We start from the raw sequence: 26,871 nt of genomic DNA, 5'->3' as shown, positions 1-26,871 counted from the left end.
CATGGCTTAGTGGTGGGCTTGGCAGTGCTGGCTCAACTGCTGGATTTGATGATTTTAGGAAGATTTTGCAACCTAAACCTTAGTGAAGTCTTTAATTTTTGTCATATATTAAAAGGACATTTCCATTCAACAACTCATGCTAACAAACCCATGGAGAAAGCTGCTGATTTTTACCAGAGAAAAATATTGGAAAGAAGGAAACTTGAAAAAGGGAGTTAGAGATGAGCTAAACCCAAGGAGGAGGAAAGCCAAGAGCAGACACAAGGGCAGGCCCTTGCTGCTGGTGACCTTTCTGATAATTGCAATCAAAGAGCTCTGTTCAATAACCTGTTTCATGTGACCAGTGACCAGGACTGTTCTGGCACCTCTGACACACAAATAGTTCTGGAAATATTCAGGGTCTGATGTCTGTTCATATTGTCCTCCACATCTGAATAGCCAACAAAGCTAGTTGCACTTTCATTTTGGGGTTAGATCTTACATGGCATCTCTGAGATGAAATAAGGGAAAACACTGGCTGGAAGGGACCTCTGGAGGCCTTGAGTTCAGTCCCCACCAAAGGCAGGGCTAATGTCGAGGTCAAATCATAGTAAGATTTTTACAGTACACAATCTGGAAAAGCCATGAAGGAATTACATTGATCTCCTGGTCCCCAGGTGACTTTGGTGAGATCTTCAACATTAAATTCTGGGACCTGATGGAGTCTGCAGAACATCCCTCTTCCTCAGGATGTAAATCTGTCCTGATTACCACGGTCAGCTAGAGAAATCCACCTGGCAGGGGACTGTTTCAGTGCCACTTAACACTGTTTGGCTCATATTAAAATTGCAAGGAAATATTCTGGGGTGTTGCTTGCAGGAACCAGGTGGTGGTTGGCTCACCATGCATCAGCGAGGCAGGGGTGTGGACTGGCACTGGTCTCCATCCCTCCTTGCCTTGTTGGGCTCTGGTGCAAAACCAGAGCTCTGCTACCTTCTGTCTTATATTTCCACCACCTTAGAGCCAGTAAGAAAAAGAAAGCCTTTAGATGATTTCCACTAGCTCCAGGCAATCTAGAACCTTTGCCAAAGAATTACATAGAGGCAGTATTAAAAAGCAGGGTTTTCTCTGAAGTCTTTTAGACACAGAGGTTGCAACCAACACCCTTTCTGGCAGGCAGGGAAACCAACCTACCATCAGGACCCCATTTTGTGACTACAGAGCCTGTCAGAAAAGATCGATAGTTGGCATGGTAACAAGCTCATTCCCCAAGAATAGAGCTCCTTTTTATTAAATTTGGCTGGCTATTGATCAGTTCCTGATCCACGTATCAAAACATGACAAGCACTTAATGACTCACAGATTTTTATTGAGGCAAATAAAAAAATAATAATATCATGAGGCAGCTGGGGCTGCTGCGTGCTCCGGAGCGCGGCTGCGGTCGGGTCTGGGCGCAGGTTGCAGGGAGGGAAACGAGCACGTCTGTAACCTACTCCTAGGGCAATTTTCAAACCTCTTTTGCCCTGCCATGGAGGTCTCTTAGAGCAACATCCCCACCAAGCAGCTCTGTGCTGTGTGGGATTTCATCCCTCCTCCCCGTGCTCTCCATGCCTTGCTGCTGTCTGCTGACCGTGCCGCTCCCTCCCCGCAGCTCCCAGCCCTCCAAACCCACTCAGTGGTTTCCCAAAGGATCCTTTTTGGACCTTGAAAATTTTCCCTCCCCAGTGGTCTCCTGCTTCCCAGCTCACCTGCAGCCTGCAGGCAGCACAGCTGTCTCACTGCAATGAGGTGACTGATGCAGATTTGCTGATAGCAGGTCAAAAGTTTGTGCTAAACTTATTTATCTTGGTTCCCCCCAAGCAAGGCTGTTTCCTCTGTACCCCTAAGCACATGGGCCCAGCCTGAGCAGCAGCTTGGCCATTCCTCACCGCAGCCTGACATCCTGGGGTCCACACACCTCCCACTTGCCATTCCAGAGGACAGGTAGCTCTGCTGTGTCACAGCACAAACCCCTCAGCCTTCCCACTGGAGGGATATAGTCCCTCAGCAAGATGATTCGCCTGTTCAAATTGCTTTAATGTGCATTTACATGAGAGATAATAACAGCTCCAAAGGCTTCTTCCAGACTATTAAATAATACTCACTTAACGGAGTGTCTGAATTCATGCTGAAATGACAGACTATAATAATCCAGTCATATCTATCCCACACACACAGCTGACTATAGAGGCTTAGGAAAACTGCAAGAGGTATTTATTTGTATGATATGCTATATGATAGCTGGTTTTTTCAGGTCATCTGCTCTGACTGGTCTGATACGCAGAAGTTGCTGCAAGAGGTCTTTCTATCTCCCTCTATCAGATATTTTAAGATGAGAAAAAATGCATTTATTCCCAAGCCTTCCTTCACTGTGTGCATGGCACCAACACAGCGACGTGTGGCACTTTCTGATGTGGGTGTTGGTGCATTCTGATAATGTCTGTCTCCTCTTCAACCACAACAGCTCTGCTCTGCACCAGCAAAGCTGGACACAGCCAAGTCCTCCTGGAATCACTGAGCTCAACACACAGCAGCTTGTGAGCATCTCAAAACCTTCAGCAGATTAAGCATCACACATGCTCTCACCCACATCCCTGTAGGACCACCACCGTGCATCGCCTGGGCCTGCTGGCACTGCTGGTGCTGAAAGGTCAAAGAAGACAGGACAGGCAGCAGTGGTTGCTTCTCCTCGGGCTTTCAAGAGAAAGCAATGCCTAGAGAGCAGGGCAGCCCCCTCTGCACATGCTGGCTGGGGATGACAGAGTGCCCCAGGTCTGCAAAGTCACTGACATCCCTGCCTCAGAACAAAGGGTGAACTTTGTCACCACATTACTCATGTTTTTTTCCAGATGCTCAAAGAACAGGAAGAAATCAGGTTAAATCAGTAAATGGACAAGAGAAATTCTCTTTGTCATCACCCTCCTCCAAGGGCAATATTGCAGGAGAAAGAAGAGTGTTGCCTTGCCCTTATGAAAGCTTAGCAAATCCTGCCAGCAATTCCACTGAAAGAACATCGTGTTCCCATTTGTTCTCTATTTTAGACTGCACTCCCAGTCCTGTGTGTTCCCCTCCAGAGAACATTTAACCCAGAGGAAGTTACCTGAGCAGCCCAACACCTGAGCATACCTACAGGCAAACACTGCCAGAGGGTATCTGGAAATACAGCAAATCCATGGTGTCATCTAGCTGCTCCCGAGATCTGGTTGTGTGGGACTGCACTGGAGTCAGGCAGGGGAGCAGGGGCATTGTTTGCCTTGAGATTGAGCAGCTGAGCTTCAAGCAGAGCCTGGCAGCAGCATGAGCTTCCCAAACCCTGGGTGCTTTGTCCCCACACAGGCCCCAGCTACCCTGTGCCAACTCCTGCCCAGCTGCAGAGCCAAAATTCAGCCCAAACAGATAATTGATCCTCAGGTAGAGAGCTGCAGCAAAACCCTGCTTCCCACTGACCGCTTATGCCAAAGACATTCAAAATCACAGCAGTAATGTTGGCGCTTTCTGCTTACAAATTAACATCCGATTATTCAAGCAGCCAGTAAAAATTCCAAAGGCAAGCTGTGGTGTACATCTGTGGGAATCAGCCATTTGCCACTTGGAGCTGCCTTGGATGGGTTTAAAAGGCCTCTGCTGGCGATGCTGGCGGGAGGCACGGCGGTGCCCACCGGCGCTCCCGCGGCTCCCTGGGCACTGCAAGGGGCTGGGAAAACTCCACAAAGCCACCAGAGCATCCCCCGAGCCTCCAGGGTGGGCAAATGCAGCCACGGGAGAGCAGGGCGGAGAGACTTAACAGCCTGGTCTTGCGCTAGGGTTTAATTTAAGTTAGAAATAACATCTCTTTCTCATCTAGATCATATTAGGATTTTGAAAGGGCAGTCACGCAACTTCCCCCGGCAGTTATGGCAGAACCGTGCTCGGAAATGAATGGAGCTCGTGGAAGCATTCAGGACCGAACAATTGGATTTATAATTAGGCCTAAAAAGGGAAGAACACTGAATAAAAGCAGCACAGCCAATTTTAGAAGAAAAGGAAGTTCTGGATGGAATTCATTGGGGTAGAGCACTGAAGTGGAAATGGAAAGTGTTCAAAGATAAATGAGTTTAGGCCTAAGAGTTTGCTTGACATCTAGAAAATGTACTAGGAACACAGTGTCAAGAAAAGCTAACGTGAACAACAAAGAAACACAAGAAGTGAGAGAAGAGAGGAAAGAGCCATAAAACTTTGGGACAACAAAGAGTTGCAATTATAGAGGGAAATGTAATGAAGTGTAAAAAATCATAATGAAAGCAAAGATAGAGAATGAAAGGATGATTGCATATTTGCTTAATGCACATCGGAGAAGTGTCAAAGACATGGGGAACAAGAGGTCACTAAATGAGAAAATAAAGCCTCTGGAGGAAAGGCACTGAATTTTTTTCTTTAAATACAGACTTATTTGCTTGGGATTTACTGCTTGAAGGCCAATGACAGAGGCGAGCAACAGAAATATTTTCCTAAGGGAGAGAAAAAAATTCCAAAGGAAATGGCGCTTCTTTTTTTCTTAGACAACTGATCCAGCAATGCAGTCTGACCCCAGGCAAAACACTGGGATCTAACAAGGGCTCAAAAATAGAGGGAAAACTTAGTCTATACAGCCCCCCCATTAATATTTTCTTAACAACACCCTTTACTGTCACCAGGAGTCCTGTCTCAAAGTGACTCGGTTTTTGTAGGACATCTGCATTGAGGGGGGATCTGTTCTCAGCCCTCTTGTATGGGATTTTTCCAATAGGATGAAATTGCTGCCCCAAAAACCTGTCACATCCCACTATATAATTTCTCAGTAATATTAGAGCAAGGGAGCTGCACACAACAGGGGAATGCTGTGGCCCACAGGATCTTTTTACCAGGTGCAGATCAGCAGTAAAACACGGGATGAAAGCCACCCCAGGTGTTCCTGTGGGGGTGTTCTCCAGGCTTCACTGCCCCCAGCACCTCTGGGGCTATTCAAAGGAAAACACAGAGGTCTCAGCTATGGGGAAAACCGAGCTCTGCTCCTGAGTGAAACACAGACAGCTACCCACCAATGTATCCCTTTCCCAGCACGAGGTGCAGCTCTGGCTCTGCATTTACAGATCTGTGGCTGAAGGAAACAGCTCTTTCTATAGAGCACAGGGTTTCAATACCTTTTTCTGCCCTGAAAGGAGGAGCTGGAGGTCCCACTCCGTGGGGGCTGCTGGGGGAGTGCAGCACCGAGGGGTGGGAGAGACCCTGCAGGCAGCTTCCCAAACCCTTGGCATGGGAGGAATCAGCAGCCAGTGGAGAACGTGGCTTGGATGACTCCTTCACAACCAAAGAGAAGCGCTGGATGGGACACAAGGAATGGTCCTCACCTCGTCCATATGTCCCAGTGCTGTCTGGATGTCCCACCCCTGTGGGTGCTGTCTCATCCCAGGGGAGGGGCTGGGATCCCCAAGGAGGCACAGGTGCTCCTGGACTGGCCCAAACCAGCCCTCTCCTTTGGCATCTCCCAGTGACCTCAGAAATGGGGCTGAGGAGGAGCTCACAGCCCACCACAGCCAGGACACCCATGGAAAAAGGAGAAAAAGGAGTGGAACAAGGCTGCCAAGGACATTTTTCCTCAAAAACCCAATGAACAGCAGAGTAACACCCTGGGAATGGGATCCTACTGGTGCATTTATCAACCAAGTGATATCTAGACAATTAGTAGTTTTCTTTAATTTAGGACTAATTTTGTCCCACCAGTTTAAATTAAAGCCCCCAATATGATAATTTCCTCATAATCGTAATTTTGTTACAAGCTTTTCATTAATCCAATCACAACTTCTATGATATTATTTGGCAGCTGATTGAGACTGCAGGAACCACAGGGGTTCACACACATTGTCTCATTTCTGATAAAAAAAATAAAATTAGTCCAATTAAAAATTCTTTTAGTATGTCTAATATGTGAAACTCCCCAAAGTCAGGACTGAAAAATCATCATTCCAGCCACGCAGCCCATCTGTGGGTGACAGCAGAATCTACATGCTAATGTCAGTTGTCTGTAGGTGTCTGCCTGTCTTTCTAGCTGTCTGTAGCAATAATATATTTAAACAAAATTGCCAGGGTGGAAATATTAATGTTTGGAAATATTTGTCTACGGCTTTGGGGAATTTTCTCTGGAGTATTTTGGTTTGATCTCAAGGCTCTCTCAGCTCCCTGAAGTCTTACTCAAAGCATCCCAGGCCATGATGCAAATATTCAGCACAGAGCAAATCTCATATTCATAGCAAGAAATGGAAAAGAGAGAAACCCAGTGGTGGAAAGGTCTTGTGGCAGTAATAACACACAGTGTTGTCAGACGGGGAAGCTTCAGCACAGAGATGCGCTAATTTGGAGGGGGAAAAAGAATAGAAGCAGTGGGGATTTTAAAGTGAATTCAAGTCTTAAAAATTGTACTTTCTTCAAGTCACACACAATCACTGCTGACAGAAATTTTTCAGGCACGTTGAAGTCCATAAGGGAGGTGGCAGAAATCCCTTGAAATAAACACAACAAAGGAGTCAAAAGGGGAAATCAAAATTAATCTAGGCTGTGTAATAGAAATATTAATGCCAAGGGGATCTGTTCCCTTCTCTATGAGAAAGAGCCCCCAGGCATGGAGGGGCAGCTTCAGCCCTGGGGAAAGGAGGATTCCCTCCCCACTCTGTGGCAAAGCTGTGGCTCACCAGAAGCCACACCAAATGCCAAGATCAATAACAACGGCCTGCATCTCGTGTTGTGGTCAGGCAAGGCCCACCTGGAGACACCTGAGAGAGTGCTGGAACTGGCATGGTGCAGGCAGGGCAGGGCGAGAGCCAGCGGGGCAGGGTGGGAGGGGATGACCAAGAGGCACAATACAAAGAACAGGTTTTTCCCCAGCAAACAATATGCGATGGAAAAAGGAGGGGGACAGGCACCAAAACACTCCTGAAATTGGGCCAAACATGGAAAATGTTTCTGGAGATTTAAAAAAGAAAAAAAAAAAAGAAAAAGGGTGTCTTTTGATAAAAGAGATATTCTGTATGGACATTTCAAAGAAAAAATGCTCCCACTTCCAACTTCAGTGCTGCATTTGCATTTCAAATTGACGTCAGCCCAAGTGAGCAAAATAAAAAGGTTTAGAAGAACCCAGGGATGAACCCCAATGTGTGGTTTGTCCTGGATGAAACCCTCTTGAGTTTGCCACAAGGCCTTTGAGCAAGTCAGGCCAAGCTGCCCATCAGTGGGCCATGCCCCATGCAAGACCCCAGAGAAAAACCTCCTCATTTTCAAGTTATTCCCACACCAGGCTGCTGAGAGGAGGAATGGGGCTTTGGTTTTCCCCCTCTGTACACAATTCCCCTTTATTGAAAGAAGCTGCCATCTTCACCCTTCATCACCCACAAACCCCTGGATTGATAATTAAGTTCTCATTAAGAGCCATACCTGCAGTGGCTGGATGCCAGCACCGTACAACTGGCAGGAGCTTCTAATCCTTTCCCACCTTCACCTCATAGAACTGAGCAATGCCAGAATTTCTATTCTGTGAAATAATTAAGCATTTTGAAACATGCTTCCTGTCCAGCTCAGGGATAAATCAAAACCCAGAAATTATTTCAAACATAAACAAGAAAATTTCTCTCAGAGCTGCCCAACTGCTTCCACGCAGGAGAGTGAGAGTGCAAAGAGCTGGTAGAACAGGGCCTGTGAGGATTCCCACCTGTTTTCCACATTTTCCTGTTCACACTCTCAGGACATTGAATCTGACTCCACTACACAGCCTGTCTGACAAATCTGACTCTTTCAGTGGAAACCAGTTCTGCCAGGAAAGGAAGGTGAGCTGCAAGCTGTGAGGTGCAGCCACGTCCCTGCTCTCCCTGCACAGACACAGCCCAAACCCCAGCCCAGGTGAGCCCAGCTGAGCCCAGCTGAGCCCAGATGAGCCCAGGTGAGCCCAGCTGAGCCCAGCCGAGCCCAGGTGAGCCCAGCTGAGCCCAACTGAGCCCAGCCTTCACACCCGAGCGTGGCTGCACAGGCAGTGAACAACTGGTACTGCCCTTTCACACCCCACTATGCTGAGCTGATAGGCTCAGGAATTATGGCTTTTCTATCTCAACAACATGTTTTTCTGGGATCTTTGTTTCTACTGCAGGTTAAACACATCAAGGCTTTCCTGCTCAGAAGTGAACATGGAGCAATTTCTGCTTTGAGAGAGGGTCAGGAGGGGTTACCTTCACACAGCAGCATTGCTCCTCTTCCCTGCTACCCCAGTGATCCAAGCAGATCTTTCCTTTTATTGTAGCAGCTCTTCCTTTTGTGTCCTCAACTAAAAGGCATTAACTTCTACTGGGAGCAGCCAATGAGGTGCACATCAATAATTAGGGGTTCAGAGGCTTCATGCTACTGTTTCCCTACATCTCTGCCAACAAGGATAAAAAGTGCCCCAGAAGTGTTGAGCTTCCTGCCATGCAGGGAGGCAACCAAGCCCCATATCCAAGGAAAGGAGCATCCTGGTAGAGGTAAGGGGCAAGCAACCACAGCAGTATGTGTGCCAGGCACCAAGACCTGGACATTTGGGGTGTCTCTGGTTTTTGGCTTGTGAGGTGCCACTGTGTGCTAGGATAGCCTAAAACCTGTGAGAATTTAATCCCAGCCAAACCAGGACAGCCACAGTGAGGTGCACAGGACTGTACAGTTTTGCTGGATCAGGACCTGGTGCAGGGAAGAGGCAGCAGAGCTGGAAATGTAGGGTCAGAGCAGTTCAGCCCCATATTCAGAGGGGCTCCAGTCCTCGTCCCTGTTGAAATTAGTCTTTGTATGGATACTTGTAAATAAATCCAGGACACTGCTTGTATAACAATAACATTTTGCAGTATCTGGCATTTGCCGCTAGTTGAAGGCTAAGCAAACCATGCTTCAGTGGAGCATAAAATTGCTTTTCCTTTGGAACAAGCAGGGCATTGTAGTAATAGGCAAAACTGTACATTGTGTTAACGGCTGTATTTTCACATTATTGATTTACATTGTGTAATGCCATGCAAGACCTGCTTTCGATGATATGTGCATCTGTCAGATCACAATAACTGCAAAGGGCTGCTCGCAAAAATGAAGTGCTGGGGATCCCGGGGCAGATCCCCATCCCTGTGCCCATCGTGCCGAGGTGATGATTAGGGGGATGTTGTGGTAATGAGCAGGTCCCAAGTGTGCACTATGTAAATCAAGGCTGCCCGGGTCAGCTTCTACTCACTGTGTGCATCCAACTTTTTCAGCCTGCTTGCTCTTCTGACAAGGAGAGCGTATGGAAATGCTTCCCCTTGGCAGGTCCCCTCTGCTGTTTGTGTTTCAAGGTGTCCAAGACGGGCTGCATTTTCTTTCCCCTCTCCTTTCCAACTATTTCCTGCAGGGGCCAGATCTGCACAGCCCTGGCACGGGGATGCCTTCCAGCAGAGCAGCATGAGCCACCAGTGCAGCCAGGGAGGGTGGTCACAGGAAATGCAATCCCTAAACACACCTTAAAACAAGAGAATGAATAATCGGTGGATATAATGATCTCAATTTAAGACAGTTCACTTCAAAAATGCAATAGTGAAGGGTTTATATCAGCCTGAAACATTTTTTAAAACACTATGTAATTACTGCAAAGCTTTGTTTTACATTACTGGCTCGGTGGTAAATTAGGTAAGCTTCCATTAAGCTATCATATCTGACTTCATTGCTTACACTGGCTCCAAGAGCTGTATATTATAACAAGAAACATTAAAATAATATTTTTCTTCCATTTTATTTGGTTATTTTTAAGTGGATTGTCCCATTGCTCAAAGAGGAAGGACAGTCCAGCTTACCAGACTAAGAACTTCTTCAAATTCTTTCCTCAGCTACTGATTTTCTGGCTTCAGGCAAGTCACACAGTCTCTTCATGCATTATCCCCTCCTAGCTGTAAAAAGACTCAGCCTTCCAGGCTTGCAGAAGCCCACAGAACCCCAGAACAGACAGACTGCCCTAAAATCAAACACCACTTAAATATTGGTCTAGGATGTATCAGATTTAACAATCAGAAGGGGGTTTTTGTGTCAGATGGTAGTGACAATTTGGAATATTAAAAAATTAATCTAAGAATCAGCACTTTCCAGATGCAGAGCCATAGACGTGCCCGAGGTGAGGAACTTGGGGTGCTCAGACGTTGCCAGCACCTTGACCTTCCACCCCCACAGTGACATGATATGGCTCCAGACCCCATCATGGGCCAGCAGGGCTGGATCCAAACTGCAGGGGAGAGGAGCAGTGAGCCAACACAACTGGCCATGCAGAGACTGCAGGAAAGGTGTTCCACTGCCACGAGTGTGCTCAGGGATCTCCGTGCTGTGATGGATGTGGTGATGTTTTCTGGTTGCCCTCCTCGGGCACAGAGCAGCTCAGCTCTGCCCCTTTGCCAGCACCTCACAGGGTAGGTGTAATTCCAGAAAATTGCTTCTGACCCCAGCTGCCTGCAGCAGCACAGAGACAGTTTTGAAGCTCAGGCTGAAGCACTGCCTGTCTCCTGCCTGTCCCTGCCTCAGTGCATTCCTATCCACCATGTGCCTGTCACGTTACTGAAATGGAAAACCAGAGTTAAATGAGAGCTTTGCCTTTCAGTTCACCTTACACTGCAAATTAGGGTGTTTTCTTTCCTTACATATTTGTTTTCTTTACCATCTCCAAGTCTTAATCCATTCTCTTTGTTTCAATTGAAAAACTGGGGCACATTTTACCAAATTCTTATTTCCCACAATCCAAGATAAAATAAAAGATACAGCATAATCTTAGTATTACTATTATGAACTGAAAGAAAATCTAACCAAGGAAAGTTTTCACTCTTTTATCATTGATTTTTTTTTTTTTTTTTTTTTTTTTTTTTTTTTACTATTTACTCTGGTGTATTTACATTGATTGCTTTTGAGGCTGCTCTATTCTCCAGACCTGCAAGTCACTAATGATCAAGACTTTAACATTACACATTGTTTAAAATGTTAGTTGTCATCAACAGCTCACAGAGGCAGTGCAACTCTGAACTTGGGTCTCAGAAGGTAAAAATCTTTTCAGTTTGTCTTTAAATACCTGGATAAATCCCGTTAGCTTTCTCCATACCATCAAAGCATTTGGAAAGCATAAAGAAATTGAATACATAAAAAATGTATCTAAACACATTGTAAATCCCTACACAGAGATGTGACACTGCTTTTAACCCTAGGAAAATATTTCACCAATTACTGATCAAATACAATACAGCTAAATTTCACTGCCAGCACATCATTTTGATAATCAGTATGGAAATTATCCATTCAATAGCTATTCAGAAATAACTTAGATTGGTTTTCAGATTCTTCTGAGAATCCTAGAATAATCCCCGATAATCACTGTGATGAGAATCCACCAACATTTTTCCTTTGAAAAAGATTGTTTGGGGAAAGAGCATTGGCAGTCTCTGCCCATCCTGCAATGGATGAGTTCAAACAAAACATCTGAAGTCAGCAGCACTTTGTTGGCAGAGGACTGGGGGTTTCATACCCTTACATGACAGTCAAGGAAAGGAAGAGGCTTTAGCTTTCCTCCATCAGCTTGGCTTCTCAGGTGCACCTCAGCAACACATCAAAATAAATTTTCTTCCTTTCTGACAAGGCAAACTTGCAATATTTTATCTCCGGAGTATGGAAGAAATGAAACAAACAAAATTAAGTACCTAAAATAAGCAATAACTACACTTTGCACTTCCCTGCTGCTCTGTGACAGCTGCTAAATGTGAACCAGGAGTACTTCAGATTGTTTCAATTTTATGACCTTTCTTGCTGCTTGGTATAAGGCTGAAAGGATTCACTCTTCTTTAGGGATAGACGCTGTTTTCTGATTTTCTGTACTGATTTCATGGATTTAAAATTTGGTCTGACTAGAGGAGGTGAAGCAGAGGGATTGTTGGATGATAAATGTTTTCATTCTCCGAAGTGGTAATTAGATACCAGACATGAGCATAACAAAAAGAGACCCCGACATGTACAAAGCTTTCCTTTCCCCTTCAGTAGCAGAGATTTTGGTCCATTATGAATTTCTGCTGCCCAGGTACCACAGAGCCCTCCTCAGCCCAAGGAGAGCTGAATTTCTCTGTAGATGCATTTAAAGCACTCTGGGGATCCCCTGCCCTTGTGTCCTCCTTGTCACCCCAGGGCAGGGGTGTCCCAGCTCCCCGGCCACCCCCCCACAGTGGCTGTCCCCAGAGGGAGACACGACCTGCCCATCTAAAGAAAACCAAGTCCGCCTGCACATGACTCAAAGCCAAGAGAGGGGCTAGTCTGTGTATGTGCTTTTTGCTCCGTGGCAATGGGATCAGGAATGTTTTGGGGGCTGGAGAGGGCACACAGAGCCGGGCAGAGCTGAGAGAGGTGGCTCTACTGAGACCCGAGGTGGAGGGGCTGCATCCTCCTCTCCGTCTGCTGGGCTGAGCCCTCAGCCGTGAGAGGAGCTGGATGTGAGGAATACACAGCTCTCCCAGACCTTAGGTGTTTCCCTGCACAGGAGCAAGCGTGGGCTTCAGCAGCAGGACCTGAAAACCCTGGGCAGCATTTCCAAGCCATGCTCCCAGCCAGCCCGTAGGGGATGGGGCAGCCAAGGAGGAAACCCAGCCCCAACACCTGAGCACCCCTTTAAACAGGCTAGGCAGCACTCAGGGCAGCCTTGCTGCAGGGCTTTCTTTATATCAGCTTTACCTTCCAGACAAGATTATTGACCTTTCCAGCGCAGTATTTAACAACCTCCATTCATCCCCACTTTTCCCTTGCCTTACACTTCATTCCTTTTGTTGCTCTGTAATAAGAGAGGCAACAGGGCACATATTTCTGCAGAACAAAGCATTATCATCCTAACTATAGTTTCCTGGTATTTTTTCAACTTTTACAATTTTATTAAAAACAATTAGCTGAGAAAAAACATCTTTTTTTTTAATCTCTACATTATTGCTCTCATTTCTCTCGAATCCAAGGATTCTTTTCAGAGGCTATTTTATTTGTAATTACATATGTTGGAGCAACCACTCAGAAAGTGTGCCCAGAAAGGATTCTGACAATACTTTCCTAGCAGGCTTGGTCCTGCTACCTCTGAAGCATGTAATGCAAATGATTTAATAAAATGTATGTGAAAACAAGGGCTTATTTTCAACAGCTTGTGTAAATGATGGATGCATCCATGCCAGGAGCATTGGCCTAATGGACTGAGGAGGACTTGGAATGGCCGCAGAATCAGGAGCCAAAGACTTTTGCTTGGCTGCCAGACTTGGCTCCCCTGGCTCCTTTGAGGCATCTGGCTGCAGGCAGGTATGACTGTGAGGATAACACGGCAAGGGAAGATGATTTTCCAAGATAAAGATCCCAGCTGCATCCATTTGTACCCAAAACCTGCAGGACTCTGTTACTGGTGTAAACTGGAGGAAGACTGGCCCCATGGTCTCATTTGGCCCCAATGCTCCAAGCCTGATTTAAGCACAGACCACTACAGCTTGACAGATGCCTTCTGGAGTTTTTGGCATATGTACAATCCTTATTCCAAAGCTTCCCCCTGACTCCACTTCTCTGTTTACCCTATAGGCTTTTATTTAAAGGAGTACAGCCAGAGCATTGCAATTTTTCATTTGAAAGAGATTTTTGAAATTTATTTTATTTTTTTACACTGCAAAAAAACTTTAAAGTGTATCATATTAAGTCAATTGGCTCGTCACATTTTTTTTCAAACTTCCCCTCCACCACCTTTGTTAATTACCCACCATTTGAACAAGGGTCTTCTCCTGCCTTGATCCTGCCGTGAAATCATGATGCTATATTTGTCTTTCTAACATCAAAGTCATTTCCATGGTCACCAACTGTGATGTCATAAACACATTTTTAATGGCTTGTTTACAGCAGGGAACAGAAGGAGAGAAGAGATTATGAGTAGAAGCAAACTCTTATCGATACACAACAGTTTTAAGCACAACTGTGAGGCTGAAGCATGCAGAAAACTTGAAGCCAAAAAAAAAATCCTTGCTGAAATAGCTTTTCTTTTGTAGTTCATCCCAGCACAAAATTCCCTTTTTAAGTTACTAGCGAACAAGCAACCCCAATGGACTACTATTATGTCAGTCAGCCCAGAGTTGTGCAAGTTACTTTGTAAGACTGGAAGGCAGCAGATCCATGTCCCAGTCCATTTGGCTCCCTGCACAAACACACACACACATGTTCCCAGAAACTCCCACAGAAGTGCTTGGGCAGGGCACAAGGGGATCTGAACACTATTGTCCCACAGTTGTACTTGTCTCAGGGCTCAACAAGGATCAGAATTCCTCCAGGAGACACCAGTTGGACCAGAAGGTCCCTTTTTGTGCAGTGAAGGCTGTGAGATGCCATAGGTGTCCTCCCTCTACACGGGGGTTACCACGTGCAGACATCCCCCAGGAGATAGGTTTCCTTCAGCAGAGAAGATGCCAGTCCCAACGTGAGCTTTTGGCCTCCAGAGCAGCAGGACCCTTCAGGCTGTGTGACCCACAGCACAGCCTAACTCCCCAGAAGGCCCAAAGCACCCCACTTCTGTCTGGGAGTTGTCCGGGAGACCACGGTTGATGATTTTGTGACGGCCCTGGGAGATCCCTGCAGATGGAGGTGGCCATGGTCAGCCAAGGAAACCAGCACTGGGCACAGCTCCTGGGGGCTGGTCTGGGGAGATGGACCAGGCCTGCTCAGGGGTGCCAAGCAGCAGGACAGGAGACAACAGGCAGAGACTGGTGAACGGGGAGTTCCACCCGAGCTTGAGGAAGAACTCTCTGCAGTGACCAAGCACGGGAACAGATTGCCCAGGGAGGCTTGAAGTCTCCCTCAACAGAGAGATTCAAGAGCTCTCCAGATGCAATGGTGCCATGTGCTCTGGGATGAGAGCAGGGAGATGAGCCACTGTGGCCCCTTCCAACCTGACCCATTGTCTGGGTCTGTGAAACAAAAAACCTTGCTGCACCTTCTCAGAGGATGTCAGAAATGGCCAAAAAAGGGCTGACACACTCCTGGGTCAGCAGAGAGCTGCAAAAGTCTCTGCTTGGAAAAGATTTTCCATACTGGGGTCCCAGTTAGCTGCAGGGTGCCCCTGCCCGCCTGCCTGGAGCACAGCCATCCCAGTGACACCCCTGGCTGAGCCGAGCTCTGCACAGCCTGCCACCTTCCTCCACACCCAGCCTCTTCCAAGTAAAATCTTTGAAACTCATCCCAGAGCCTATAGGAGGAAAGACTCGGGCTGCTTGAAGGTGTGGAGCCAGCCATGGCACTTGGCTGTCTTAGAGACACAATGACAAGGCATCCCTGTACATGTGCTCCAAGGAGATTAGCTCTCTCCCCTGCCCAGAGAAAACACAAGAGCGAGAGGAAAAAACTCACTGGACAATGAACTTCCTAAATCCTCATGCCATGAGAAGAATTAATGCAGCTCTTTCCCTGCACCAGTCCCAGGAGCTGCCCGGTGGGAAATCCTATTGCAGCTCACACACCAGCAAGGGCACATCTCTCAGTGAGCAGCGCCCTGGCACGCCGGGGCTGGGATTTCACACACCCTATTCAGCACCGAGGCATGGAACAAGGGAGCCACCATTTTGCTGCAGTCCCACAGCAGGAATAAAATGGTGGCATAGATGAAAACTGCCAGATCAAACACATTCCAGTTGCCTGTCACCACCTGCAGCTCTTCTCTGCCTTACATGTAACATTGAATTCTTAATCAGGTTAATATTTGATTTCCGGGTGCTTAAACAAACACCAAAACAAAACCCACCACAAAAAACCCTCACAACCTCACAAAAAGGATATAATTCCATAACAGATGATTAATGTTGCAGCCACAAAGTGCCGAGATGCAAACTATGGATGTCAGAATTTACATTTCCCCACAAAATGGCAAGTCTGCAGCTCTGGTGTTTTTTCACGACTGGCTCACCCAAAGACACCAAGAACACGTAGCTTGACACATATTCAACAGAAAAAGGCTCAATATCTTTTCTAGTAGCTTTTGGGAAATGTTACAGTGGCAGAGAAAGTCAGAAGTGTTCAATTAGCTGCCATTAAAGAGCCCCCTCCCCATGTTACTCCAAATTGCTGCCTAAATACTTTCGGAAGGCATTCCTGGAAGATGAAAGGAAAGTAGGCTGGCTTGGGGTTTCCAGGGAGAACAGTTACTGCAGATCAGGCAGAAGGGAATTTGCTTTTTATTGTTTGTTATTTGCACACATCTTCTGCTCATACACAGAATAAAGCTATCCTAAAGCCAAGCCTAGGCTTAGGAGCAGTGCTTTTTCATTGCTTGATCTCCCAGACTACAGAAGTCCAGTCTTGTGAAAGAGCAGGTGTTGCTACTGCATAATAGGCCAAGTTTAGCCTAAAATATAAAGGGTGTCTCTATAGCACTAAATAGGGAAGCTGCTTCTGATGTATTGTGTCCCTGCTTTCCACTTTCCTGACACACAGAAATGCCAAATAAAACTGCAGATGTGAACAGCTCGTGCCTGGGTAGGCGACTGGCTTGCAGATATTTGCCACAGCTTGCAAGAATAGGGCAGAATCCGACTGTATAGTGCATTTGCAGAGAACAATTCAAAGACACTAATGGTATTTTGGTTTTAGCATTAATCAATGCTAAGGGAAAATCTGCAGTAGACGTGATCAGCTACAGGATGCCAGGACAGACAAGGTGTAACTGCACCTTCATCTGCAGCACAGGCTGTCGAGATCTGGGTCCAGCCAAAGAGCCAGCAGGATCTGCCCCAGACTGGGCTTACACAGCCACACTGACTGGGATAGCCGTGCTAGCACAAAACCCCTCCTTTCTCTCCCCTAATTTTTGCTATGCATCTTTTACATAATTTCTTTAACATCCTTACATTGGACTACCAGACTCTTAACTCAAGCTTCCTGACCCAGATTTCCTTAAGGATTTCAGGAGAAGAAAAGAAAAATCCAAACTCAAACAAACAAAAGGAAGCTCTGGCACCAAGTCACCCTTCTACAGGAAACATCACACAGTTGTGTTATTGTCCCAAAATCCTTACCTCTTACCCCAGGGACACACATAATGCTTTTGGGAGCAAGTGAGAGCTGAAAGAGACACAGCAGTCATTCAGCAGCAGGAAAGGTTGTCCATCCTGCAGACACCTGGACTTACTTCCATTTTATTATTCATTTGAGTCTAGAACTCCCATTTTATTATTCATTTTAGTCTAGAACTTCCATATGCATCTACCTGCAAAGTGCTGGGGGGAAGATGTGCTTTGAGGAGAGGCTTGAAGGAGAAGGCAACAGTGGAGAGAAGTGGAGAGTGTCCCAGGAGGAGGCTGTCAGTGAATCAACTGAAATCAAGTGAAATCAACTGCTCATCCTCAGCTTCTGCTTCCAAATGTGATGAAAATATGGGGAAAAGATACTGTTTGTTAATGCTTGTCACAATAAAATAGAAATAATTGTTTTGAGCATTTGGTTTAGCAAAGAAGATATTTGTTAACAAAAATAACCCAAAGTGTCAATTTATCATTACATTGGATATAAGATGGGATCATTAAAATTCTCCTGTATATTGAGCAGCACCAGAAAATGCCCCTCACCAGGCAGCTGGGCATTGCTACCACCCCCTGGGAGAGCAATTGGACAGGCAAAACTCAGCATCAAAACTCTGTGGCAAAAACACCCCACCCTTCTGATTTCAAAGACAGAAGGATTAACACCCAAGTTATTAAACTAATAGCAACCATGAGGGAAAATATTGAATGTCTTTGCCTTGCCTTGCTGTGTTTTTCTGAGAAAACTGCAAAAGGAAATTTGTCAGGGGTAACAGCTTATGTTGCTCCTAGAGGCAGCCATCTGGGATACTGAGATTAGTATTTTGGATTTCTATTATCTGAAATTCCACTGGCAGACTTTGCAAAAAGGTGTTTATAAATTCTGTAGTGCAGTTTAAGTAAAACTATTTAATCTAGGGACTAAGAAATATATGTAATTACCGTAGGTGGGTAATGCTTTTTCATTGCCATTCACCAAAATTAGTTTACCAGATATTATTCCTAAGAGGTATAATTAAAATCAACATAAAATCCAGAACACAGTGAAAATAAAACATTAGGAGATAATGTCTTTAAAATGACTAGTCCTCTGCACTGCAGTACAAGCATAATCACTCTCTGGCTAGCAGTGTTTGTTTTCCCTGTACAGGGATGCTTTGAACTCCCAGGCTTCCCAGCCGAGCTGTTACTTTGCAGCCCATTGTAAGAAGCAGATATTTAATGACTCTCCATAATAAACTCCTTCTCTAAATAGCAAATGAGAGAACTTCACTCAATGCAGGGTTTTGACCACGCTGGGTCTCTGGGCTGCTCCCTGAGCTTCCAGTGAAGGCAGACTGGAAGCCTCCAGGGGTTCTGAGGTAGGTTCAGGTCTGGGCCCATGTACCTGTCATTAACTCCTGTCCTGGCAAAACGTCTAGGGATGAAAATGCGACTCATGCCAGGGTTTTCTTCCCTGCTACTTAATGTTGAATCCCATACTGAAAAGCAGGAGAAGCTTTTCAGAGCCAGGTACTCGTACCAGATGTTTAATCCTGTTTTCTGCTCCAACAGAAGACATAACCTGATGTTAGATGCCACCTCTCATTATAAATGTCTGGCTTTCCTTGTTAATGAAAGACTTTGTTTTCTTTTTGCAAATGTTATTAAGCAAAGAACAAACTGATTGTCTAAATTGATTAAGCAGATTCATTCCAGTGAAAAACTTATTATTTGTCTAGTTCATTTCATCAAATCAATTCAGAGGAAAAAGGCTCCATGAATTAAACTAATCAGAAATATATATTTTAAAAGCCAGTCGTTTCTGGCAGGATACAGTTAGTGCAGTCAATCACTGAGACAATAACTGAATTTGAAAGTAGCATCTTGCACTGCTTCTCAGAAGCTTCTTTGTTTTTTCTTTCAGAAAATTGGTGTTTTGGGGACAAATTCTTTGCCTACTTGGTCCTATACATTCTGAATCAGCTTTTATGGGTGCCTATGAGTCATTCTTGGGGAAAAACTCAAAATACTTAGCCGGCATTTTCCATAAAACAACAATCATACACTAATTAGAAAGCTAAATGTGATAGACTAATAATTTCTGATTGCTTCAGTCCAAACTCTTGAAAAACACCTATTTATGAAAATAAAATGTCATTAATTTATTAGGCTGAACACACACTGTTAATAAGGCTCACTCACATCACAGTCAGAGAAAATTCCTGTATAATTTTTTGCAGGACACAGATGGAAAATCAAGCCCGGAATGCTAATATTCAATTCAGTTAAAAAGAAAGATCAACCACTGCATTTGTATTTCTCCAGTTAATTATAGACAAGCTTTGGACTTTTTGTGAATAGATATGTGTACACAGACACACATGTATATTATAGATTTTTTTTCCTACAAAGGAAACAACATTCAAGGAGAATCTTTTGTTAATCATGTAGATCTTTGTGAAGACATTTGTCACAGAGGGCTCCCTAAAAGCATCCAGGTCTCACTTAACAGATGATTTAATAAAAATACTTCTCTAACTTTGTCTTTATATCCTGCGAGCCTGGAGGTGCAGCAGCAGCATCAGTGCCAGGATGCCCCTCAGTGGGGCCATAACTCTCATACCACTGCAAGAGTTAAACAAAGGTGTTGCAAGTTGTGTGTGGTACAGCCTGGAGACACCTGTACCACACTTCCATCTTGGTCTCAGCTTAACAGTTCAAATATTTTCCCACCCGCTCTTTATATTCAGTGTCACAGCTTTTTAATGATGCCAGTTTCAAGTGACTTCAAATTGACCTGTCTCTTGCTGAACTTTGTGAGAGCAGTTTTTGGCTACACTCACGGTTCAGCACTCAGGCACAGGTCTACCAACAAACACTGGATAATTACAGCTCATTGGTCTCCCTTCCTTTTTCAGTAACTTTTCTCTGAAAATAAGGGGAAATATTGCCTCTGCTTGTTGTGCCCACGGAGGGCTGAATTTTTGGGGCAGAGGTTTGGTGGTGCAGCTGATGCCTTGTGCTTGCTGTCAAGTAGAATTTGGGGTCTTAAACAAAAGAAGATTTATAAAAGCACAGAGAGCAAAGGCATGAGAACACTTGACAGCTAAGCCAGCCTCCCCTTCCCTATGGTATTGAGAACCAGGGCACTTTTCTGGAAAGTGGGAGGGATGGAGCCCCTGGCAAGCAACACCCAGGTGTGCTGGGAGCTGCACACAGGGCAGAGGAGAAGCCAAGGTGCCAGGCAAGAGCTCTGCCAGCTCCCACTGCACTGCTAACAAACCTGCTGCCAGCTGGGAAGCAACACAAATTGGAACTGACAGAGAAATGTGACAAATTCATTATTAATAGCACAACTATTTTTTAATACGTAGAAGGCTGTACTAGATTAATAAAACCAGGCTTTTATATTCCTTTCTGACAGCAGTGATGCTGTGTGATCTCCAGAAAACCGAGTGCTGGTGACGCTGGCTCTGGCTGGCATTGGGATGCTGCAGCGGACCCAGCAGGGACAGGATTTCTCTCCAGGACACTGCAGCTCCTGCACACTCAGAAGGTCACGCAGGCTGGCTCCGTGGCAGGCTGAAGCACTCACACAAAAGGTCAGCACGCTGTGGAAACCCGCACACAGCTCCTCCTCGGGGGGCTCAAACCTCTTGGTGTTCATTAGAATCTGCCTTGTTCTGTCTCAGCCTACAGTGGGTTTTAAGGGAGATCTATGTTTTAAACAAAGAGCAACCCGTGGGGTGTATCAGAGACTCACTCACTCCAGCCCACCACTCTGCAAACCAAAACTACAGTAGCACAGGTGCATTTCTGTTTCTCTCCACCTACCACACGCAAATATGTGTCTGAACATGCACAGGCTCTCAAGCCACCTATATCTCAGTCTATATCTATATATATATATATACACATACATTTATAAACGTATAAATTTTTATTCTTACTGTGGGAACGTTTACCTTAGGTGTACAAATGAAACCCACCAGTGTGTAACATAAATACATTTAACATCGCTTTAGCATCTATTCCTTCTATCTCTGCTATTATTTTAACTTGTTCTCTTTAGAGGAAAGAAAGCCATACCAGGGAAAAAATATTTCAAACAAGTCTCAAAAAGGAGGAGTTTAAGAAAAATGCATTCACTCACTCCTATTGTTTCCACATTTAAATCTAAGCGTAGCTGCAATGCACAGACTACTTACAAATTACTGTATGTAGTTTCAGAGGAAAATAGTTTAGTTCTTTAGAAAAAAAAAATTCTGATATCTGGCTGCTTTTTTTCAGCCTCCTTAGCATTTTCTGCCACTCCTTTGCATTCAGCAGAGGCAGGTTCCACCACCTTTTGCTGCTTCCCTCGCAGGCAGTACCAAAGGTCTCAGCATCCCCTGGCTGACACGCAGCATCCCGCAGGCATCCTGGCATTCCCGGGCTGGCAGGACGGGCAGGCTCCTGCCAGCCTCGCTCCAGACACACGGCACAGCCTGGAGCTCCCGGGACAAAGCCAGGGCAGGGAACGTGCTCTCAGAAAAGCAGATGTGACACGGAGCTGCAGCAAACATGACCCAGCCGGGAGAGCGCTGCCGTGCCGGGCCGGGCCGAGCCGAGCCGCTGTCCCCGCTCCGAGGGCTGCGGGACGCGCTCGGCCGAGCGTGGCGGCTCCCGAGAGCAATCAGAGCCCTCCCAGGAGGGAGAGGAGCAATAAAGCATGTGGCAAGCTGTCACTGTGGGGGAAAGGGGCAACTATGGCTCCTGTGAGAATTGCAGCCGGTGGGGTTCGGCACCCGGCAAAGCGGCTGCCGGCGGGAGCCGGGAACGCGAGGGTGGGAAGGAACCCCTGATGGCGGTGTCTGTCACCTCTGTCACCTGCTGCCACACCCCACCCAGTTCCCGAGCGGGAGGGAGCCCGCACAGCTCCTGGGGATGCGCTGGGAGACAGCGAGCGCCGGTCCCCAGAGCCCGCTCGGAGCCACCGAGCCCAGACGGCAAATCCCCCATGTCCGAAGGAAAAGTTCCCACAGAAACTTCTTTCCTGGCTAAGTTGAACGTAACACAAAACAATAAACATTTCAGGTGGGGATGGAAACACAAGGGGCCCCTACATCCCCAGGGAGGTGCCAGTCTTGTTCCCTGGCTCCTGGGTGCCAGCAGCTCCGGGAAAGCAGCTCAGCGTGCCAGAGCACCCTGGAAGATGCTACTGCAGCTCCAGGCTGCCTCAGCACCCCCTGTCCGTGTGCTGCCCGAGCCGGGGGACCCTGCACTGGCCAGGACTGTCCCCTCAGGCCACGGCAGCCACGGCTGGCACCCGCGAGAGGGGACCCACGAGCACTCCGGGAGAGGGCCGGGCTGCCGGGACCCGGGACACGGACACGGGACCCGGGACACGGACACGGGACACGGGACACCGGACCCTCCTTGGGTCTGAATTAAACCCGGGGGGCGAAGGCAGCCGCGTGGGGATCCTTGGGGCTGAGGCAGCCGCTGCTATCAGCACACAAAAGCGATGCCGAGCAGCCGAGCAGGACAAAAGAGGCGGGGGGCAGGCAGACAAGAGAAACGGAGGGTGGAGCGAGACAAGAATGGGAGAGGAGCTGCGCGGACAAGGAGGAGGGGAGGGAGACACGCAGACACACAAAAATCAGAGAAAGGGAACGACACGGGGATAACGAGGGGGGAAGAGACCACATGGGGCAGGGCGCTCCTCACCTGGCCCGCTCCCTCCACTCTCTGCTTGTCCTGTGCAAGGACGCCAGAGCACAGCATCACAGCTTTGGGCTCAACGCCCATATGCAAGAGGATTTTCCTGTTTGCCCAGGTTTTGCATTGCTGCTGGGGAAGCTGTGATCAGCAGATCTGTAAAGGCACCTGGAGTAACTGGGCGAATTTCTCACCAACAGCCATATTCCTCATTCCTATTCCAAAAAATGCACCTTGGGTGATGCCACAGTCATCAGCATCTGCAGGCAAAACCAAAAGCTGGTCCTAGTAAATGCCAGGTCAGGGACACACATGGATCAGCTGCGGTAAACAAACTCAGGGAATGGAAGATGCTGATGGCTCACCCAGCCTCACTCCTCTCCCTTACAAGCACCCACCAAACCTGGGAGTCCCAGGGGCACTTCCCTCCTTCCTGCTGCCAAGCAGCCCTAGCAGCCTCACCAGCATTTCAGGGACAGAATAACAATAAAACCCAGAAGAGGAGAAAGATCCACATTAGAAGATGCTGTAGAGCTAAAACACACATCAGCTTTTGTTTCCTGATAAGGCCTCTATAAATGACAGACTAAATGACAGAACAAATGTAAAGCTCCCATCATTCTCAAGGATATTTGAAAGGCTCTCATGTTTCCAGTGTTTCATAAAACAAGAAAGTCAGAAATGGAAAACACATTTTAAAAGTATGAACTTGCAGGGAATTCAATAAAAATGCATTTTTCTGACTGAAAAAGTATCTTTATCTTCAGGAATGAAAACTAACACTGGTGGCTAACATGTCTCAGGCTGGCAGCTCTGGCAGCTTCACCTTTGAGCTCCAGTGCCCCTCACACAGCACAGCAGTCAGCACTTCTCCCATCTCCCTCAGTCCAATATTCTTTTCAAGATTATCTTTTTGTTGTCGTTGCTAATTTTCAAGACCATATTATTTTTATTAGGATTTTTGTAATTTTATAGCTTTCTTTTTCCAGAGTACCAGTCCAATGGCATTCACCAGCTAAAATAAAAAATGTTACCACTTTTCTCTCTAAAGCCACTGCCACACTTCTGGCCACATTTCTGCTGGTTACCAAAACCACCATGAGAGCTGACATCACAGGAAGGCCCATTTCTAATCTCTGTGCTCTATCTCTCATTGCCACAGCACAATTTCTTAATGCACATGGTGCGAACATGGTCCAGAACTGGACTGGTTCTCCTTGGACCACTGCTCTCCAGAGCAAACAAAATATCGGAAATGAACAAAACCTGGCTGAAAGTAACTGAAAGTGAATGCTGACATCTCCAACTCTCCCTGTTTGAGCCTCCCCATGCCTGTGAGGAGAAGATTGATGAAAATAAGAGAGAATAGGGAAAGAGGTAAAAAAAAAAGGAAGAAAATTTCTTGGAATGATCAGAAATGACTCACACACATGTTCAAAGGCTAAAACCAGGATCATGGATGAGTTAAACCTTGATTCCAGCTACAGTTTGGCTGGAATAAGGATTTCATTTTCAAACGCTAACTTGCATGTTGCTATTTTTTCATAAAGCTGGGGCCAACATCATCTCCGGCTTCCCAACAAGGCTAGAGCAGAGAATTTATGGGCGCAGGCATTAAAATGTTCACAACACCTTAAAAAATGTTTTGTTTTGTTTAAAAAACCCTAATATAGTTGTTAGGTTTCAAATGTGCAAAGTGTTAACCTCCCCACAAGAGTGACTTGAAAGAAAGATTTTTGATCAGCACCAGTATTGAGTCTAATTCAGTTCATATGGGTTGAGATAGCTGTGGGAGACAAAATATTTTAGAAAACTGTTGCCCAGGATCTTTTACAATTTCAGTTTTCTTCTCCAGCAGAATGATGAGGTCTAACCCAAGGATGAGCTGCAAAACATCAGGCAGAAACCAGCAACAGGAAAAGAGGGAGAGAGGCAAGCCTCCTGCCTGCCACTACACATATTCATATGCTGGGACAACACATTTCAGATGATGGGAAATCCTTCCACGAGCACAGACAACTCTCCAAATAGGCTCTGAAGTTTGAATTTTAATTTTTGTTAATGGCTGCTTTTTGACTTCCAACACTGAGCATGATGGAAACAATACCAATATGTAATTTGGGAGTTATAATAACATGATGTGCTTTGAAATAGGAGAGAAGTCTCTGTTCATTTGGATGTAAGAATTGAACAGAGAAAGTGGAGATGGGTTGGATTTTGAGAAAGCAGTAGGGATGTGGTAAATGTTGCCTCTGGGCTAATGCTGGAATCTTTCTCCTCTTTCACGTTCTTTATCCATTTGGGATAACCTGGAACACAAAAAATTAGTTTTCCCATGCAGATGCCTCTGGGAAGCAGTTAAGATACATGATTTCAGATGCAAAAACTTCTTTCCAGCCCAGGCTATCACATAGGAGCCAATTCCCAAACAAAGTGGAGATATTTCAAATTTTTCCCAAACTCTGTCAGGATGCCCCGAGTCTTTGTGATCTGATCGAACATACGTCATGCTTCCTCAAGTTAATAATACATGTCCCAGGAAAGACAGCTCTTGAGGTCTGGGAAATTTTTTCCTTCTTTTTATATTTTTTTTTTTCCCCTCACTTCTCCTTTGGAAGGGGTGGGGGAGTCCAAGTGCAGCCCCCAAGTTGCCTGCCTGGCCACCCCTCACCACCTCCCCGGCCAGCAGCCCGGAGCCAGAACTGTGTTTGTCTTACACAAGTGTCCCCTGAATGAGGAAAAATAAATAGAAGAAGCAAACATATGACTCTTCTTAGCACAAAGCCTCCCCACCTCCTCCTTGCTATTTTTTTATTATTATTATTTTTCCTCCTCCTCTGGCGACATTAAAAGAGGCTGCGTCTGCCCCTGTTGAATGTAAATGCCTTTGAAGTGGAACTAATCATTTCAAGGATAGTTTGCGTTGTCCTAACAACGCAGTTGAATTGCGAAGCCCTTCTTTTTGTTGGAGATATGTTTTCTTTCTTTCAGCCCAACCTGATGATGATATACTGCTTTCACGCTCTGTCCTCCCGCATCGTAAATCTGCGCTGCCGCCTTCCCCGGCCCGAGCTCCCCGAGCCAGCGGGAGACCGGCTGCGGCTCCCCGGCCGGGCCGGGCCGGGCCCGCAGAGCCGGGATGCAGCCACCGGCAGGGCGGCAGGCACGGCAGCTGGCCCCGAACCCCTCTCCGCGCCCGCCTGTTCCTCCCCGACGAACGGGCACCCTTGGGTTCATCACCTTCCGGGTACCCTCCATCCGCCAGCACCCTGCATCCCCAGCCTGCCCCCCTGCAGGCACCCCTCATCCCTCCTGCTGTACCTCTGCAGGCACCCTCCACACTCCGGGCACGCTTCACCTCCCACCCTTCATCTCCCAAACCCCTCTGGGCACCCCTCCATCCATCACCCTCTGGTACCCTCCATCTTCCCACCCTTATCTTATCTCTTATCTTATCACCACCACCACTCTTATCTCCACCGCCTCACGCATCCCTTCAGACTCTCCTCCCTTCCTCCCGCTCTGGGCACCTTTCATTCTCAGTCCCAGGCACCCCACATTACCCGATGCTCCCCTTCAGGCACCCCTCCATCCGCATCCCTTCCGACACCCTGCATCCTGCCCTCTCTGCATCCTGCATCCGCCGCGCCGCGCCCTCCATCCATCCCTCCCGCACATCCATCCTGGCTCCCGCACCCGCATCCCGCTCCGCGCATCCCGCATCCCGCATCCCGCATCCCGCATCCCGCATCCCGCATCCCGCATCCCGCTCCGCGCATCCCGCATCCCGCATCCCGCATCCCGCATCCCGCATCCCGCATCCCGCATCCCGCTCCGCGCATCCCTTCCCCGACCCGCCGGGCACCCTTGGGCTGCCCCGGCCCGCAGCTCCCGTTAATGCCATTAGTGACAGAGGTCGGGTTTCAATCGGGGCTCGGTGACTCCAGGGGCTGCAGCGGGTGCCTCGGAAATTCGGGTCAAGCGGCGCGGGCTCGGGTTTCACGGTCAAGGCTACCGGGAGGCAACCTCGGAAATGCCCCACTGCATGAACGGACAGACAGACGGACGCACCGCAGGCAGTCAGCAGGCGGCT

At 47.0% G+C, this 26,871-nt stretch overlaps 1 long non-coding RNA gene across 3 annotated transcripts in view; it reads right to left on the bottom strand.

The window, feature by feature from the left end:
- Window positions 1-26,871, bottom strand: part of LOC135304070 (uncharacterized) — a 77,306-nt gene that overhangs the window by 1,463 nt on the left and 48,972 nt on the right. Inside the window, exons 1-3 of one of the 3 annotated variants that reach the window (XR_010365499.1) lie at window positions 13,800-13,841; window positions 12,751-12,847; window positions 9,263-9,526 (exon numbers count right to left, since the gene is read on the bottom strand). This is a non-coding gene — a long non-coding RNA (uncharacterized LOC135304070). Of the gene's footprint in view, window positions 1-9,262; window positions 9,527-12,750; window positions 12,848-13,799; window positions 13,844-26,871 lie in introns of those variants that run through there. The other 2 variants (XR_010365500.1, XR_010365501.1) reach the window with 2 other exon arrangements.

This window comes from Passer domesticus, chromosome 7 (assembly GCF_036417665.1).
Source record: "Passer domesticus isolate bPasDom1 chromosome 7, bPasDom1.hap1, whole genome shotgun sequence".
Taxonomy (NCBI): domain Eukaryota; kingdom Metazoa; phylum Chordata; class Aves; order Passeriformes; family Passeridae; genus Passer; species Passer domesticus.
The sequence above is the reverse complement of the archived record's forward strand: the minus strand, read 5'-3'. Positions and strand labels throughout refer to the sequence as shown.